The sequence below is a fragment of the Oryctolagus cuniculus genome, chromosome 17 (assembly GCF_051225735.1).
Source record: "Oryctolagus cuniculus isolate XC-2025 breed Fujian yellow rabbit chromosome 17, ASM5122573v1, whole genome shotgun sequence".
In the NCBI taxonomy this organism is placed as follows: Eukaryota; Metazoa; Chordata; class Mammalia; order Lagomorpha; family Leporidae; genus Oryctolagus; species Oryctolagus cuniculus.
In genome coordinates, this window is record NC_142883.1 from 59,274,888 (window position 1) to 59,294,518 (window position 19,631).

At 50.9% G+C, this 19,631-nt stretch overlaps 1 protein-coding gene across 2 annotated transcripts in view; it reads right to left on the minus strand.

Annotated features, from left to right (window-relative positions):
* The window catches only part of CDRT4 (CMT1A duplicated region transcript 4), a 116,379-nt gene that overhangs the window by 29,611 nt on the left and 67,137 nt on the right, over positions 1 to 19,631 (minus strand). The gene's annotated exons all lie outside the window — the stretch shown is intronic.

The window sequence follows — 19,631 nt, forward strand, 5'->3', positions numbered from 1 at the left end:
CCAGCTCCCTGCTGATATGCCTGGGAAAGTAGCAAACGATAGCCCAAGTCCTTGGACCCCTTACACCCATATGGGAGACCCAGATGAAGCTCCTGGCTCCTGGTTTCAGCCTGGCCCAGCCCTGGCCATTGCAGCCATCTGGAAAGTGAACCAGAAGATGAAAGATCTCTCTCTCTCTCTCTCTCTCTCTCTCTCTCTCTCATTCCCCCTCTACACTCTTTCAAATAAATAAATAATTCTTTTGTCGCTCCCCCTCTTCGTGGAGGAACGACACTAAACCCTGCGCTGTTCTTTCGTCTGCTCGGCCCTCCCCGGGTTTGCTGCTGGTTCTTCCCGGGTTGGCTACTATCCCTTCCACCTCCGTGGAAGGGCAGTTCCCCCTGGCCACATTCCCTACTTCCGCAGGGGAGCGGCACACCGCCGGCCGGTTCTTCTCGGGGGCTGCACAGGTTCCCTTAGATGTTCCCCATAGATGTTCCTGGTGCATGCCGTCTCTCTCCTCCTTTATAGTCCTCCTCCGCCAATCCTAACTCGGCTGCCCACACGCCGAGTACGCTGCTCTCCTCCAATCAGGAGCAAGTCCTACAGTTTATTAGTTGAACTGGAGGCAGCTGTGCGGAAGCTGTTTACTTCTCTCCCAGCGCCATATTGTGGGAGAGCAGATGCATAGAATAAGTCTTAATTCCAGTAACTCAGTCCAGTCCGGATTGCTCCCCACATTCTTTAAGTAAACACATGCCACAAAGAAGTAACGCATATGCCCTTAAGATGAAGATATTTTATTAAAAAAAAAAAAAAGACAATGCAGAGAGAGTCCAAAGATTACTGCTGTGGCTTGAATGTCATCACCAAAAACTCACGTTGAGAACTGAATCCTACGGTAAGGTCGTGAGAGGTGGGACCAGGTGGGACACTTAACAGGTGATTGCTTGGGACGTGAATGAATGGATTAAATGGTTCTCTTGAGAGTAGGCCTGTCATAAAGCTGTTGGTTCTGTCTCCCCATATGATGCCTTCTCTGACACAACAAGAACATCCTCCTTGGACGCAGAGCTGATACAGGCACCAGCACGGACTGCCAAGGCTTTGGAACCATGAGCCAGTTAAATGTCTATTTCTCATAAATTACCTAGTCTTGGGGGTTTGATTAGAGCAAGAGAAAATTGACCAAGTTGACTACTTTGCCACCAAAATTCAGTGATGAGGCTGCTGGGACACTGAGGTGCACCAGCTACAGCTACTTGGGTCTATGAAGGGGCCAAAGGTACAAACCACTGAATGTGCGGCATGGCAACCCACCTCTGCCTGAGTTTCACCACTGCCTCACTGCCAGCGCAGCACTGAACCCACTGCCGAGCCCTGAGGGATCCATTCATTGATCCGAGTGTACTGAGTGGCGTTCTTCTGTGAGCAAGAGACCCAGCTCCCAGATGTGCATCTCCTGCCCTGGGCTCTTCCCTGAGCACCTGGCTCATGTAGACAAACTCTGCCAGACCTTCCCTGTCCTAACTGAGCTCTGGCCACCTGTCTCCCTAGCCACTCACCAAAACCTGCTCCTTCTCTGGGCTGTCCCCATTGCATCCAACAGCACCAAAATACTAGGAAGTCTTCCTCTCTTCTTTCCCTCACCCTCAAGGTCCAACTTACCAGCAAATCATGTCAACTCAACCAGCAGAAATACTCTGATACTGTCATTTCCTCTCCATTTCACAACCATCACAACTACTACTGCAAATAACAATGACAGAATAACCATAACTCACCCCATAGGTGTCAGTGTTTCACATGCATTAAGCGATTAGAATTCTCAACAAACCATGAGTTAAGTACTACTATTACAGAGGGTGAACTTGAGGCACAGGAAGGTTCACTCCTAGCTCAAAACCATACACCTCTTGTGGTGGGGCCTGGATTTGGATGTAGACCACTGGTTCCAAGATGCACATGATCAAACACCACATGCCTGGTGCCACCCCTGTACATACCTGGATATCCCCACAGCCTCTTTCACCCATATAATTTATTTTGTATGCACAGCAGCACGGTGATCTTTCTAAAAATATGTGCCAGTATGCATAGCACCCTCCCCAACCTAAATATCCCTCCCCAGTGGTCTCCCCAGAACCCTTGAAATGAGATTCTCACTCCTACCATGGCTGCTGCTGTATATCTCCTCTCTCTCTCTCTGTCTGTCTCTCTCTCTCTCTCTCTCTGTCTCTCTCTCCCCCAATCTCCAGCCCTTCCCCCGACCCAGAATGCTCTTGCCCGCAGACTGCTCCATGGCTGGCTTCGGGTCATTTGGACTTCCATCACATGATTTTATTTCATTATCATGGCAGAACTCATCACTATCAGCCATTATTGTACATTTGTTTGTCTATAATTTATTTTCTGCCTTCCCTCTTAGAATGTAAGTTCCACTGGGGGAAATAATTTGCCTAGATTTTCCTCCACTCATGTCCTAAAACTTAAAACTATATAAATGGCTACTGAGCACCTGCTGTGCACCAGACACAGGGAGAGAGAGCAGAAGACATCAGAAGCCTGACCGATAGGGATGTCACTGTCCCACAGTTGCAGCCTGGCATGGGGAGTTCATGACAGAAGAAGGCACGGGTATCATAAGGACATAGAAGAGTCATTTCTCACCCTGCATAGGAAAGTCAATAAGGCTCCCTGGGGTAGAGATGACTTGAGATCATTTCAGTTCAACAAACAGGTACTCTGGGCAGACCCAGACAGTGGCAGAGGTGATGAGGCCAGTGGTCCACTTCCTCAGGGCCAGAGTCACATGCATTGCTGAGGCCCACACCCAGGGCCTCTGATTCAGTAGACCGAGGGTGGGGGATGCTAACAAGTTACCAGGTGAGGATCAGTGTCTGTGGCTTAGGAAGCAATGCTTGCAGAACAAGTCAATTGGGGCATTTTCCTTGCCCCAGACCAGCATGAATATAGTTCAGTGCCCATCTGAGGGCCACTTGCTTTGACAGAAATATCAGCTGAGTTGATATGAGAGGGAGATATCCAGGTCACTGAAGGAGAAGAGGGAGCCAGAGTCTTGGAGGAATTAAAATGTATTTCAGTATTGCTGAAGATTAAAGTGAAGCCTAAAGCAAAGATTAGCCAAAAGTGAGATCAATGCAACTGCCAGTTCCGAGTCTCAGGTTGAATAAGGGCAAGGAAAGCATAACAGACTAAGGGACTTCCAAAAGGCTTCCATCACATCACAGAGGTGTGTGTAATCACAGTAGCAAGAAACGAGATGGTAAACAAAGTGGAAGTCAGACCATGAAGGCTCCCCTCCTGGAGCCAGGTGCTACTTGTGTCCTCCGCCTAGAGCATTCCCACTGAACACCACGGTGACTGCCGGATGATTCCCATCAGGGAGCTGCGTCATCAGCTCTCATTTTCAGAAAGATTTCCCCCAACAGAGACCTACCTATGGTTTTCCACCAAAGATGTGCACTTCCAGACCTAATTACCCATTTGTTCCCAGAAAGAAGGACCCCAGCCAAGAACTCTCTCGCTCAACACTCTTCTCCCTACCTTGCGTCCGAGACAAGCTCTGTATCTGAGTTCTTGCTACTCACAGGTCTGGCCCGTGAGACCTCCCAACTTCACTCGCTCCGTTTCCCCAGAAGGGAAGGAAATCGAGGTGGAGATGGCAGAGTCACAAGATGGCTCAAAGGTCTCCATCCGCCCTCCAGCAAGAACCCCGAAATCCACAAATCCTCAAGTCCTTTACATAAACTGGCATAGCAACGGCATCGAACTGTGCACGTCCTGTATGCTGTCAGTCATCCCCAGATTACTTAGAGCACTTAATGCCGTGTCAACAGATGCTATACTGCATTATTTAGGAAATAAGGACAAGGAAAAAGTCTCTGTGTGTTCAGAACTGATCCAATTATTTTTAATATCTTCTGAGTTCGGTTGAATCTTGGCATGCAGAACCTGCAGATACGAAGGCTGACTGTGTTTCAACATTAAAAAGAATGTTTTGAAGTGAAGGGATGACAGAGCAGAAGGGAGTGGAAGGGGGTGGAAATGGGACAAGAATTGCTACAAGGAGGGGAAACAGAAGATTGCCTAGAATTGCTGGACGTTTGTCCATGACCCAGGCTCTGTCAGAGCACAGCTGAAGGGTTAGCAGTGAGATGTGTGCGTGGTGGGGGTGGGGGTGGGGTCGGGGTCGGGGTGGGGCTCGGGGCAGGGGCAGTAGTGGGCAAGTCTCTTTAGAATCAGTCAGGAGCCTTAGATGGCGTGGCCTGGAGAAGGTCTCGGGTGTGATGGAAAACAAATGAGAAACAAGGGATGGGTGGGGGGAGGGAGGTGCTGGGTTCCCTGTGAGTGTGACTGAAACAATGAGCTAGAGAAGACAGAGCCCAGAGATGCACCGAGGAGGACAGACCTGGCCATCAGCCACTAACCTGAGGGTGCAGTTAGCAAGCTGGCCCCTATCTCTCTAAGGCCAAAAACAAGCGTCTACAACCAGGTCAAAATCACCCTTTCCCATGTTCAAAAAAGCCTCAAGAAAAAAAAAAAGGTAAAATCAACATGTATTTTAGAAATAATGGAAATTGAAAATCAATGTAGGCCAAGTATTTCCCAGGCAGCAGGCCTGACCTGCTGCACATTCCTGGTGTCTGGTTTCCACGAGGCACTCGCTGCAGCTCGGCCAACCTTTGCTTCTGACGTCTATGACCCATGGACACTGCTCCCCACATGCCACCTCTGCAGTGGATTCCACTTACTGGGAGCCATCAGATGCTGCCTTGGCCAACTCCAATTTAAATATCTCCTTCTCCATACCTCCTTCTGAGTCCCTGCTCCTGCCTGCCTATCTAACTGTCCCATTGTCAGAGGTATGGGTGGCCTGAGGACAACTGGCCCTGGGGAAGCCTCAGAAACTTCTGGGTCCAGAGCTGGGGTCTGGCCAGGGGCCAGCATTGAATGAATACTCTGAGCTGAAATGCACTAGTTGGCCAATGTGTGATGAGCTAAGGGTCCAAGTCAGGCAGGCGGGGGCGGGGGGGGGGGGAGGAGCAGGCAAAGCAACACTGGAAGAGTAAGCAGGCAACAGAGGATGAACAGCATACCAGGAACCCACGACTATGGAGGAGGACTACGTCATGGAAGTCCAGGGCTTGAACATTGGTGGCACACGGGGCTGGGTTCAAGTCTTTGTTCTGGTGATTGCTGACGGTGTGACTTTGGGCAAGTCACCGACCTCTGCTGGCCTCAATTTTCTCTGGTGAAATGTTGATGACCTTGATGATGGGTATGGGGAGGGGATGGAAGCCCCTGGGCCTGGCAAGACTTCAGGTTTGAGAGGTTGACGCGTCCCTGTCTGAAACGGAATCCTGAGCCCGTCAGGGACAGAGCCTCTGGGCCAAGTCAAATGAGGAAGTGGACATGACACACATGAGCCTGGGCAGCCCCACCAACCTCAGGGGCGTGCTCACTGCCTTTCCAAAGCCTGCTTCTCGCGTCTGCTTCCTGGGCTAACTCCTGAGTGACAGCATAGACGCTGGGGCCACCAGCAGCCTGCACGCTGAGTAACAGCGACCAGTGTCCGTTCTCTTGTCCTGTTCCCCCACTCTGGCGCCGGCTCCTCACGCCTCTCCCAGTCGGCCCCACCCTGTCCTCTGCACTTTTCAAATGTCCCTCCTCACGACATTTCCAAGTCTCCCCTCCTTACAACATTCTTCCCTTGACCTCCAGCTTCCCCTTACTTCTATTTTTCTCCTTTTCTCTGCCAAAATTCCCCAGGGAACGGCCGTACCAGCTGCTGCTCTTGCCTCACTCCCCAGGGCCCCGCAGCCTGCGTCCATCCCCAGAGCTGCTGACAGTGCTGAGCAGAAGCCAGCGGGCAGACTGGAAGGAAAGACATGGCTGGAGAGGGCCCCAGGGAGCGTGAGTGGGAACGTGCACAGGCACATGCATGCACACACGTGCCCAGACACACATCCCAACACCCCAACACACATGCACACACGCACACCAGCACCCTGACATAACCGGATGTGCCAACATACTACCACATGCACACACCAGAACCTTGACACATACAAACATGCTTAGACACACACATACCAACACATACACCAATATACAGATACAACCACCCCAATACACCCTCAACACACACACACTCACACACATTAACTCATGGAAATACACACCCCAACACACACATCAATATATAGGCACATGCATAGCTATACCCCAACATATACACCAAGACATAATTGCACTAACACACTACCACACTGACACATACACAACATACAGAGACACACACACCAACACACATATACCATCACACATACCAGCATACACACACACGAACACCACAACATATACACATAGCAACACAGACACACTCACAAACACCATGATATACACACCAACACAGAGACACATCCACAAAGACACACACACACATACACACACTACCTAACCCCTTCCAAAATGGTAGACAGGAGGCACCCAGAGCTGCCCATGGTGGGGCCTGCACCCAGTCCTTACCACAGGGACCTCAGGCCTATGTTGGCAGCACAGTGGGTGAAGGGGATTCTGAACTGCTCCACCTAGGGGTGCATCCAGGCCTTAAGTGAGTGGCCTGAATGTTCTGTAGTTGGGGAGGGAGCCTTGCACAAGTGCCCGGGGAGTAAGCACTCAGAAGTCATCCCTGAAATGGCATGCAGTCAAGGAAGGGGGAGGGAGAAGCAGCGTAGGACGGGGTACAACTTTAGGTTAAGTCCCATGAAGACAACATCAGCCTGATTCTGCGGGGGGGGGGGGGGGGGTGTTCTGGGTGTAAGTTATGCCTCTGGAAGTTTTATTTTATTTTATTTATTTACTTGAGACACAGAAAAAAAAGAGACAGAGAGAGGAGAGAAAGAGAGACAGACAGCAAGAGCTCCTACCCTCAAATGCCTGCAATGGCCAGGGCTGGGGCCAGGCTGAAGTCAGCAATCAGGAACCCCATCCAGGTCTCCCACATAGGAGGCAGGAGCCCAACGACTTGTGCATCACCACTTCCCTCCAGGGTCTGCACTGGCAGGAAGCCGGAGGTGAATATCAAACCCAGGTACTCAGAGATGGGGGCACTGGCATGTAAACCACTGGATCAAGTGCCTGCCCCCTACAGGCTGTGAGTAGTAAAGGCAGGCGCCGATCCTTGGATCTGAAGTATGATGAGACTCCTTCATGCATCCTTGGGAGACACAGTAGTGTCAACCCTCACCTCCACTGCCCAGGAAGGAACACGGGGCTGTGGTCTAGCTATGGTTTGGATGTGTCCCCCCCAAGGGTGCATATGCTGGAAGCTCCACCCTCCATGGGGTGCCGTTGGGAGGCTGTGGAACCTGTAGCGGGTGGAGTCTAGTGGGAGGTGACTGGGTCACTGGAGGGTTGTTATAAAAGGAGCAGGCTTGACCCCTGGAGCCCTCTCCCTTCCTTTCTCACCTTGCGATGCAGCGATCGTTCTGGCGCATTCTCCCACCACGTTGTGCTGCACCCTCATGGGGAGGGCGAGCCAATGGGGCCGCCCAGTCTTGGGGAGCCAAATAAACCCTTTTTCTTTAGAAAGTACCCAGCATCAGCTGTTTCATCACCACAACAGGAAGTAGACAAAGTCTCCCTGGGTACACTTTTGTGTGTGCTTTGGTTGGCTGGTTGCTTAAGTAGAGTTGTCAGCACTAATTACACAGTAGAATCACCTGTTAACATACCCAGGGCTGAGCCTTCTGCAGACAAAGTAAATCAGAATTTCAGGGATTAGGGGGAGGGCAGGGGTGGGGAGTGAGGGAGGCAGGGGCTGGACATCAGTATGTTTACCAAGTCCCAGGTGTAGGGACCCCTGAGGATTCTTGGAATTCTGGAATAAGCAGAAGGATGGTCCTCCTATGAAACCGCATGGCCTCCTGGTATCTGGGTGTGTGCCTTTGACTTTCCCCTGGACTTTTCTCTCTCTGAGAATGCCTGGTGTACCAAGGTGAGGAAACAGGATCCCCGCCACTGTTACCTGAGAGGGTTCTGTGCTTCCCCCATCTTCCTTGGCTTGCCTGCCCGGTGCTTATTTTCTGTCTCCAGCCATCTCTCGTGCTCTCGATCCCACTGGCCCCAGGATCCTCTGCTTGCTGCTGTCAGCCAACCCCTCACCTCCCTCCTGGAATGGTCCAGAAGCCAGGCCCCAGGGGTAAATGGAGGCATTGTGACATCAGCAGTTGCCATGCCTTTGTTCTCTTCCTCCTTGGTGAGGCCAGCTGACTCTAAAAGGGGGGTGTCCTCAAACTCAGATGTGGGAGGCATCATTGCTGTACCCCACCCCAGAGTCAATACCTACGATGTGTCAGGTCCTGGCCCAGGCACTGTGTGTGCCTGATCTTATGGGGCAGCTCAGATCACAGGGGCATGAAGGAGATTCTTGGGATCATTTCATTTCCACAGGCAGTAACTCTAGCAGAGCTGGCCAGTGAGAGACAGACAAGGCCAGTGATCTACTTCCTCAGTGCCAGAGTCCCGTGGAGGACCCATGTAGACACAGATCACTGGGTACCACCCCCACCCCAGAGCTCCAGTTCAACAGATGTGCACAGGATCCTGAGGCTGTGTCTCTCTACGCTCCTAGCATCCTTCTGAAATACAACCTACTCTGGATAAGAGAAGGGAATCGTGGCCACCAATAGGCTGTTCAGGTTCAGCCTCCTTTGCCAGGAATCCCTTGACTTGACCGTCGTTGGCAATGGATGAGAAGGCACAGCTTCAAACCTTACTTACCTGTGACCCCAACTCTGAAAGATTATCCAAGTCCAAGGAGCACCCAGTGCAGAGCAGACTGGGACATCTGGCAATTTAAGTGCAGTTGTGGCCGGTGCCGTGGCTCACTAGGCTAATCCTCCACCTGTGGCGCTGGCACACCGGGTTCTAGTCCCGGTCGGGGCGCCAGATTCTGTCCCGGTTGTCCCTCTTCCAGGCCAGCTCTCTGCTGTGGCCAGGGAGTGCAGTGGAGGATGGCCCAAGTGCTTGGGCCCTGCACCCCATGGGAGACCAGGAGAAGCACCTGGCTCCTGCCTTTTAGATCAGCGCAGTGCGCCGGCTGCAGCGTGCCGCCCGCAGCGGCCATTGGAGGGTGAACCAATGGCAAAGGAAGACCTTTTTCTCTGTCTCTCTCTCTCTCTCACTGTCCACTCTACCTGTCAAAAAAAAAAAAAAGGGCAGTTGTCGGCTGGGGACAGCAGCCAGGAGGCAGGCTGGCCTGGTCCTCTAGGTGTCCCAGTCACCAAGCTCCACTGGGAAGTCCTTGGGAATGTCTCTCCAGCCTTCTTGGTCCTCTCCTCCCACCCCCGTTCCCCCGTGCCTCTAATGCCAGCCCTCAACCTGTCCATCCAGGGATCTAACCCTTGTGCCCAGCATCCAAAGCAAGTCCTTCATCTTCCTCAAAACATCAATTTCCCATTGACTCATCGTCTTTGGAGTTCTCTGTAATCTTGAGAGAGAGGCACATTCTGGAAAAAGTCCAGGTCCAGGTTCGGAAGGCAGAAGACCTGTGTTTCAGGCCCAGCTTTACCACGTGATGGTAGGACAGCGAGTGGGTCTCCAACAAGAGCCCACCTTTCCTTAGCACCGCGAGCCCAAGCCATAGCCTCGCACAGACCCTCTGCCATGGCTGTTCTTCTACAGATGCCTTCCTTCCTTGGTCTTCTCTCTCCAGACTCCAGTTCCTCTGTGGGTGCAGCCCCACACTTCTCTTCCACGCTGGAACTCCTGTGTCACCTGGGCTGAGCGTCCTCCCTCTCCTTGGTCCCCTCTCTGTGTCTCTCTGTACCCCAGCCCCATGTGTCTGATGAAAATCTTTACCTGGGGAATTTTCCTCCCACAGGCCTCAGGGTGCTGGCTTTAGGGAAATGCACCTTTCCCTCCTCTGAGGGCAGCACGACGTGCCTCTACACTCACCGTCAGCTTCCACGGCCTGTGAGCAAGGGTGAGCCAAGCAAGTGCACAGTGTGAGCCTGATGCTAACCACCCCCAGGACTCAGGGGGCTGGACCTCAACCCTTCCAGAGCCCCTCGGCGCACCTCGCATGCGTCCTCACTGTCATTCCCTACAGCCTCCCAAGAGGCAGACCCACCTTGACCCCAGCCCTTCATTCTGTGCCCTGTGCCAGGCCCTGAAGTCAACTCTTTTCCCAGACTGATTCATTTGCTGTCCCAAATCTTCAGGACAAAGCCTACAGAGCAAGCTTCGCGATTCTAGATCCTGATTGTACAAAATGATGAAATTGAGGCACACAGACATTAATTAAGTTGCCCAGTGTCTTAGCCTGGTTCTTGCTGCTGTAGTTGATAAGGAAGACCAGGTAGCTTACAAGGAAAGGAAGCTTATTTCTCTCAAAGCTGTGGAATCAGAGAAGTCTAGGAACATGGCACCAGCATCCGCTCAGCATCTGGTGAGGGCCTTCCTTCTGGCTCAGGACATGACGTGTTGAGAGGGAGCAAGTGTGCCCAAGAGGGCTCACTTCCACAGCAAAGCCATTCCTTTAAAAACAATACATTGATGGCCCAAGTGCCTGGACCCCTGCACCCACATGGGAGACCCAGATGAAGCTCCTGGCTCCTGACCAGATTGACTCAGCTCTGGCTGTTGTGGCCATTTCGGGAGTTGAACCAACAGAAGGAAGACATTTCTCTCTGTTTCTCCCTTTGTCTCTCTGTAACTCTCTCAAATAAACAAATGGAAAGGGAAGGGAAGGGAAGGGAAGGGAAGGGAAGGGAAGGGAAGGGAAGGGAAGGGAAGGGAAGGGAAGGGAAGGGAAGGGAAGGGAAGGGAAGGGAAGGGAAGGGAAGGGGAGGGGAGGGGAGGGGAGGGAACAGAGGGGAGGGGAGGGGAGGGGAGGGGAGAGGAGGGGAGGACCTCTTCCTCTTCGTTTTTCACCTGGAATATTTCCATAGGCAGACACCTGTCATCAACACTTTGGTTCTGCAAAACTACTGAAAAGCAAGACAGGTGTTGCATTTTTTTCCTCCTTTATTCACTGTTTTTTTTCTAAGTAGTAAGTGGGATTCTTGCAAGTTTCAGAAGGAACTAAAATTATGGAGTGAACTTACAGATTTTCAATAGCTCCCCCTTATCCACAGGAGATGTTTTCCAAGACCTCCAGAGAGTACCTGAAGCCTCAGGTCGTTGCAAACTCTACGTACACTAAGATTTTTCCACTACAGACAGACACCCCCATGATAAAGCTTAATTTATAATTTAAGCACATAACAGATTAACAACACATTGATCCCTTGACCCATCACCTCCAAATACCATGCCTCTGACCTTGGAGACAGGTGTCCAACATTCAAACCAAGCACCCGTGGACATGCAGTTCATAAGCAGAAGAACCCCAGGCTGAGGTCCTGCACAGCCCACTGAGAAGGGGATGCCCGGGCATCTCCACACACCAATTCCACAGGAGAGGCCACCTGAAATCCACGGCAGACTTGCCCAGAACCCCTCACCCAGCTCTCCTCCGGAGCTGCTCTTCCTCTCCCCATCCCAGATCCCGGGGCAAACAGGCCCAGGCGCATTCTCTCTCTGGCCTGCTGTGAGGGCTCACCCTAGGTGTCAATTTGACTGCAGTAAGGAACGCCTACAGAACTGGCCGGCCACTGTTTTGGGCATGTCTGTGAGCACGTTTCCAGAGATCACCAAGTGTGTCTGAGAGGACAAGGTGAGGAGACCCAGTCTTAATACGGACAGGCACCACCAGCTGGCGGGGGCGCCTGGAAAGAATAAATATGGAAAGTGGATTGGTCTGTTGCTCCATGATCTGGGACATGCTCAATTCACTTTACTCCCACCTTGGACATCAGAACTGCAGACCTGCTGGCTTTGGAACCCCAGGACTTAACACCAGCACTGGCCTAACTATTACCTGGACTTTCGGCTTCCCATGGAGAGTTAAACCCTTAGCTTCTCTGGTTTGGAGGTCTTTGGACTTGGACTAGGCCATGCTGTCGGCATCCTGGGGTCTCCAGCCTGCAGAGGCCCTGTCCTGGGACTTCTCAGTTGTCATAATCACGTGAGTCAGTACCCTAATCAATCCTCCTGCACATATGTATACCGTATCACTTCCATCTCTCTACACCTGCACACTCACATTTTGTGTGAAAAACCAAACAGAAAAACGTATCAGGTCAGAAGTTTGTTAGTTCTCCCTCTTGGTCCCTATGCCAGTTTTCAGGGTGTTAAGCATCAGACCCATCACACATCACCTCTTCCTAGAGGGCTCCCCAGTGGCCTGGTACCCCCAGTCGAGTCAATCAAAGAAGGACATAGAATCAAATCAGGCAGCTCACTGGCTGCTCTCTGACCTGTGGCCTGGAACAAGAAGAGGACCTGGGCTGAGGCAGTTCTATGCAGGAAGACGAGCAGGAGGCCGAGAAAGAAGTGGCAATTGGCCAAGGGTCAAAGGATTCTCCGAGTACTATAAAGGCCACGAGAGGTTGCAGCAAACATCAAAGGAGCCGGATGAACTCCATGCGCTGCAACTGGTGGACGAACCTCTTCAGTCTCCACTTTCCAGGTTCCCCCTCCCTCCCTTCCTCTACCTGCAGAGGAGCTGCACTTCCCACAGGCTGAACTGTGCTGATCGCATCTCCATGACACCTTCTTGCAAGCTCCTCTGTTCCCCCTATAACTTGGCCATAGGATCTGGAGCCTTGACGGGGCCCGAGTTTGCTTTCCCATAGATGTGTTGTAAGTTCTGGGAGGTGCCTGATTCAGGGCTGCCTCTCCTGCTGGGACGTCAGCAGCTGCTGCCGACATCCTGATAGTTGGTGACTGCAGCTGACAGTGAGGTAGTTCACTCATTTTCTCTTCGTTTTTCACTTGGAATATTTCCATAGGCAGACACCTGTCATCAACACTTTGATTCTGCAAAACCACTGAAAAGCAAGACAGGTGTTGCATTTTTTCCTTCTTTATTCACTGTGTTTTCCAAGTAGTAAGTGCGATTCTTGCAAGCTTCAAAAGGAACTAAAATTATGGAGCTTCTGTAGCGAACTTGCAGATTTTCAATAGCTCCCCCTATCCACAGGAGATGTTTTCCAAGACCTCCAGAGAGTACCTGAAGCCTCAGGTCGTGCCAAACTCTACGTACACTAAGATTTTTCCACTACAGACAGACACACCCATAATAAAGCTTAATTTATAATTTAAGCACATATCAGACTAACAGCAATAACTAACAATAAACTAGAATAGTTATAACAATCTGCTGCAGTAAAACCGCCAGCATTGCTGCTCTTACACGTTGGAGCCATGGCAAAGTAAAACAGGGGTTCCGAGACTTTCAGCACTGTTCACAGCACTCTGTCTACTAACAAAGACAGCTACCAAGAGACAAAAGAGACAAATGGGCTGGTGGGGCGCTGCGTGGAGACCCTGCACAGACGATCCAGGTCCTGGATGGGAAGGAGCAAGACAGTGCGAGATTTCATCACACTGCTCAAACGGAGTGCAATTGAAAACATCTGAGGCCGGCGCCGCGGCTCACTAGGCTAATCCTCCACCTGCGGCGCCGGCACACCGGGTTCTAGTCCCGGTCGGGGCGCCGGATTCTGTCCCGGTTGCCCCTCTTCCAGGCCAGCTCTCTGCTGTGGCCAGGGAGTGCAGTGGAGGATGGCCCAAGTACTTGGGCCCTGCACCCCATGGGAGACCAGGAAAAGCACCTGGCTCCTGGCTCCTGCCATTGGATCAGCACGGTGCGCCGGCCGCAGTGCGCCGGCCGCGGCGGCCATTGGAGGGTGAACCAACGGCAAAGGAAGACCTTTCTCTCTGTCTCTCTCTCTGTCCACTCTGCCTGTCAAAAAAAAAAAAAAAAAGAAAGAAAGAAAGAAAGAAAGAAAAGAAAACATCTGAATTGGGGGTCAGTACTGTGGGCATAGCCGGTAAAGCCCCTACCTGCAATGCCAGCACCCCTTATGGGCACCGGTTCAAGACTCGGCTGCTCCACTTCCGACCCAGCTCCCTGCTAATGCACTTGGGAAAAGTAGTGGAAGATAGCCCAAATGCTTGGGTGCCTGCACCTATGAGAGACCTAGAAGAAGCTCCTGACTCCTGGCTTTGGCCTGACCCAACTCCAGCTGTTGAGGCCATCTGGGGAGTGAATCAGTGGATGGAAGAGCTCTCTCTGTCTGTCTCTTCCTCTCTTTATGTAACTCTGACTTTCAATAAATAAATCAATATTTAAAAAAAAAACTGAATTGTGTCTTTCTGGGACTTTCCACTTAATATTGTTGGCTGACTGTGGGTGACTGAAACCACAGAGAGCAAACCATAGATAAGGAAGGGTTACTGGGAATACTCAAAAATTGTAATCCACAGTAGCACTGTTCTTTTTTTCTCAAAGATTTTTTTCTTACTTATTTGAAAGGCAGAACTACAGAGAGAGAGAAGGAAAGAGAGAGAGAGAGAAAGAATGATCTTCCATCTGCTGGTTCACTCCTCAGATGGCCACAATGGCCAGGGCTGGGCCAGTCCAAAGCCAAGAGCCTAAAACTCCATCTGGGTCTCCTATGTGGGCGGCAGGGGCTCAAGTACTTGGGCCATTTCCTGCTGCTTTCCCAGGTGCTGTAACAGGAAAAGGAAGATGGAGGCTTGCTTTTAGCTTTGTAGGAAGGCTGTACCACTCACCTGTAGGACGAACTCATTATGGAAAGACTAGTTTTTAAAAGGAGATGTGGGAAAGAGGGACATCAATCATCCTGTAGCCTTCAAGGTATGTGCAGTAAATAAAACATCCCACTGCCCCACCCTGCCCACTTTGGCTCCCTGCCGGGTTAATGCTGAACCAATGTTTCAGTTCCAGGTCAAAGGCCATCTCCCACAGCAGGGCATGGAACTCAAAGGCCTCCAGGAAGAGACTGGCAACGTAAACATCTCAAGAGACCGGCTGAATTCACGGAGGGGTGGTGCTGCCCGCCTAAAGGGCCTGAAGTTCAGTCCTTAAAACGCGATGGCAGCCCCAGATCACCACTGTGAACCATGGCTGCATCTCCATTCCAGGGACTGCAAGCCAGGCCAAGGTCTCTCCTCCCCTGCCACCGCCCCATGGAGGACTGACTGTCCCTTCTCTGCCCCAGGGCCCTTTGATCGCACTGCAGCTCTTTCACTGATTAATGGTAATGCTTGCCAGCCTTTATGGAGGGCTTATCAGAGGCCAGGCAACACGCCAAGAGCTTTACATCTCTCCTGTCCTACAGCCTCAGTAGAAATTAGGTGCAGTTTTTCAGCCCCCTTTCTTAGGTGAGGAAACTGCATCCCAGAGGGGTTGAGGAGCTCACTCCAGGTCATTCATCAGCAATGAGGTGGGCAGGCAGAGCTAGGATCTGAACCCAGGCAGCCTGGCTTCAGAATCGACCTGCTTGGGGCAGGTGCTGTGGCGCAGTGGGTAAACGCCCTGGCCTGAAGTGCCAGCATCCCATATGAGCGCCGGTTCAAGACCCAGCTGCTTCACTTCCAATCCCGCTCTCTGCTAGGGCCTGGGAAAGCAGTAGGAGATGGCCCAAGTCCTTGGGCCCCTGCACCCGTGTGGGAGACCCGGAAGAAGCTCCTGGCTCCTGGTTTCGGATCAGCACAGCTATAGCTGTTGTGGCCAATTGGAGAGTGAACCATCGGATGGAAGACTTATCTCTCTCTCTCTCTCTCTCTCTCTCTCTCTCTCTGTGTAACTCTGACTTACAAATAAATAAATAAATCTTAAAAAAAAAAAAAAAAAAAGAATCGACCTGCTTAACCAGCAACTGTCTTTCAGAAGACGAGGCTTGATCTTAGTCCTACGTGGAGACTCAATGCCTCTAGCACCGTGGTTTAAGTGGAGTCAAACTAATTCGGCAATACTTACTCAGGCTGCCACAAAATGCAAAACACCCTCCCTGCTTCCACAAAGGTACCACAGCGAGCCACTTTCATTGTGTCTCACCCGGAAAACAACCACTGTGTGGATAAACGTAGCAGATACGAGGCCAAGCGAAAGCAGGCAGTCACCACATACCCAGACGGCGGGATTCCAGTTACATGAGCCGTCCAGGAGACACAGGTCCATGGAGAGGAAGGAGGGCTGCTCATGGCTGAGGGGAGGCGGGAGCACTGGGGAGGGGACTGGTAGAGGCGACAGGTGTCCTGGCATCTGGGCCCTAGTGCCGTCCCCTCCTGCACTGCCGCAGTGACGGCCTGGGGGATCCAGATGATCAGCATGGCAGAGGGGTGGGCATCTGGCGTGGTGCTTAGAGCACTGCTTGGGATGCCCATATCCCATATCACAGTGCTGGCTTCCAGTCCCAGTGCTGCCCTCCATTCCAGCTTCCTGCTGATGTGCACCCTGGGAGGCGCAGACTTCTTGGCTCAAGTAATTGGAGCCCTGCCAACCTGGAGAGAGACCTGCATGGCGTTCTGAGCTCCAGCCCTGGGCGCTGTGGGCATTTGGGCAGTGAACCAGTGGAAGGAAGATGTCTCTCTCTCTCTCTCTCTCTCTCTCTCTCTCTCTCTCCCCCTCTCCCTCTCTCCCCCCCTCTCTGCCTTTTAAATTAAGTGAAAATAAGTAAATAAAAATGATTTTAAGAAAATGTCCTAAAAATTGACTGGGGTGATAGTTGCAATACTCCATAGATATACTAAAAACAATGGAACTGCACAATTTAAACTGGCAAATGAAGTGAAATTATGTGGAATATGAATTATATCTCAAGAAAGCAGTTTTAAAATCTGAATTATCTTTTTCCAAATACATGCTGAAGGTTAGATGAAAAGAGCTTGTATTAAAGATGCAATCGGCTGGCGCCGCGGCTCACTAGGCTAATCCTCCGCCTAGCGGCGCCAGAACACCAGGTTCTAGTCCCGGTCGGGGCGCCGGATTCTGTCCCGGTTGCCCCTCTTCCAGGCCAGCTCTCTGCTGTGGCCAGGGAGTGCAGTGGAGGATGGCCCAAGTCCTTGGGCCCTGCACCCCATGGGAGACCAGGAAAAGCACCTGGCTCCTGCCATTGGATCAGCGCGGTGCGCCAGCCGTGGTGGCCACTGGAGGGTGAACCAATGGCAAAGGAAGACCTTTCTCTCTGTCTCTCTCTCTCACTGTCCACTCTGCCTGTCAAAAAAAAAAAAAAAAAGATGCAATAAATAAGTAACGGACAATAGGCAGCTAGCTTAGGGAGACAGCCATCTAGACAGCTAGCTGATGGATAGTTGCAGGCATCTGTTTCCTATCTTTCACCTTGTGTTCTCCCTTCTCAGACCAGCAACCCAAGAGGACAGAAGATCTGTCAACAAACCATGAGACTCACTAAGTGATTATAATGGCAGAAAACTCAAGAGAGTGGGCTAGAATAGCAAGCCAAGGATACAAGTGCTCCCTCCCCTGTGTCACTTTCCCAAATGCCTGCAACAGCCAGGTTTGGGCCAGGCTGAGACCAGGAGTCAGGGACTCCACCTGGGTCTCCCACGTGGGTGGCAGGGACCCAAGTACTTGGACCATCGTTCACTGCCCTCCTGGGTGCATTAGCAGGGAGCTGGATGGGCTAACTGGGGATACCTGCGACTTTTTTTTTTTTTTTACTTTATTATTTATTTATTTATTTATTCGAAAGACAGAGATATCCCAACCACTGGTTCACTTTCCAAATGCCCACAACAGCTGGGCCTGGGCTAGGCCAAACCCAGGAGCCAGGAATTCCTTCTGGGTCCCCCACAGAGATGGCAGGGTCCCAATTACTAGAGCGGTTCATGTGGAACCCAACACCTTGAGTCATCACCTGCTGCCTCCCCAGGTGTGCATCAGCAAGAAGCTGAAATTGGAGCCCAGGCACTTCAATAGGGGATGCAGGTATCTCGAGTGGCGTCTTAATGCCCACCCTAGTGTGACTTCTCTTAGAAATCCATCAAAACCCCTACTTCAATTTATGCTTTCCAGGGGGAGCACAGACAGATTTTACCCTAGCTGTCAACTCAAGAAAGAATGCTGAAATACAGTTATTAAGAATACCAGGCAATCCCTTCGGGATTCCTTTTCTCTTTGGAACACATTACATAATTTATTTTGCAAGAGATTCACATAGCTAATTAATTCCGTTTTTCCTCGGCAACTATTAACAGGAGTTTCACACTCCCAGAAGGAACTAGAGTTATACAGGGTGTTGAGACTGGAGTTGTGAAGTGAGTCATGGAGGGTCTTCCAAGGGCTGAGGGCACACGGCACATGACACCCATGAAGAAATGTGTGCAGATTCACAGTCACATGCATGCAGCTTTCTGGAGGGATCTGCAAGTTCTTCTGTTCCCTCTCCAACACCCATAAACTACCCTTCCAACCCCATGTCACCCAATCCCCAAAAGGAGCAAACTCAAAGGCAGGCTTTCCTCTATGTCCTATACAAGTATGTTGGACTTATGTCCAGTGTTTCTCTCTCTCTCCCTCTCTCTCTCTCTCTCTTTCGCTACTACAGCTCCGTGTTTCCAAATGTCACTCCCTGGAAAGTACTTCCAAATTACTTGGGAGCTGGTTACCAACACAGATTTCCTGGAATGCTGGTTTGGTAGGTCTGGAAAAAGTTTAGAACATTGTATTTCTGTGTACATTTGATTTTTTAAAATTTGATTTTTAATTGACAAGTAAAAATTGTATGTTCTCTTGGGCATATGTTTTGAGTTGTGTACCCATTATTGAAAGATTCAATAAAGCTAATTCACATATCTACCACCTCATCAACTTATCATTTTTTTTGTAGTGGAAACATTAAAAAATGGGCCAAGCAGGGCTGGTAAAGCCACCAACTGCATCCCATATGGATGCCAATTCAAGATCCGGCTGCTCCACATCTAAGGCAGCTCCCTGCTAATGCATGGGAAGGCAGTGGAGGATGGCCCAAGTGCTTGGTCCCCTGCACCCACATGGGAGACCCAGAAGAACCTCTCGGCTTCTGGCTTCGGATTGGCTCAGCCCCGGCCGTTGTAGCTTTTTGGGAAGTGAACCAGCAGATGGAAGATCTCTCTCTCCCTCTCTCTCTCTCACTTTGCCTTTCAAATAAATACAGAATGCTGGAGGACGTGGAGAAAAGAGAACCCTGGTACACTGTTGGCGAGAGTGTGAATGAGCAGAGCCATGACAGAAAACAGTATGAAGCTTCCTCAAAAATCTAAAACCAGAACTGCTCTGTGATCCAGAAATTTCAGTGCTGAGCATATATCCTGAAGAGAGTTATAATTGGCAGGACCAAAAAAAAAAAAAAAAAAAAAAGTCTACACTTCCAAGTTCATTGTAGCACTAGTCACAACAGCCAAGAGCCAAGAAGACGAATCACTCTAGGCCATCAATGACTCTCACGTGGGAGACCCGGATGTAGCTCCCAACTCCTAGACTCAATCTAGCCCAGCCCCAACTCCTTATGGGCATTTGGGAAGTGAACCAGAGGATGAAATCTCTTGATGTCTCTATCTATCTATCTATCTATCTATCTATCTATCTATCTATCTATCATCTATCTTTGTCTCTATCTCTCTCTGTCTGCACCTGTTTCTCTTTCTCAAATAAATAAATACAAACCCAGCCAGTCTCGTTTCTCGCTCTCTGGTCATTCTGACCCAGC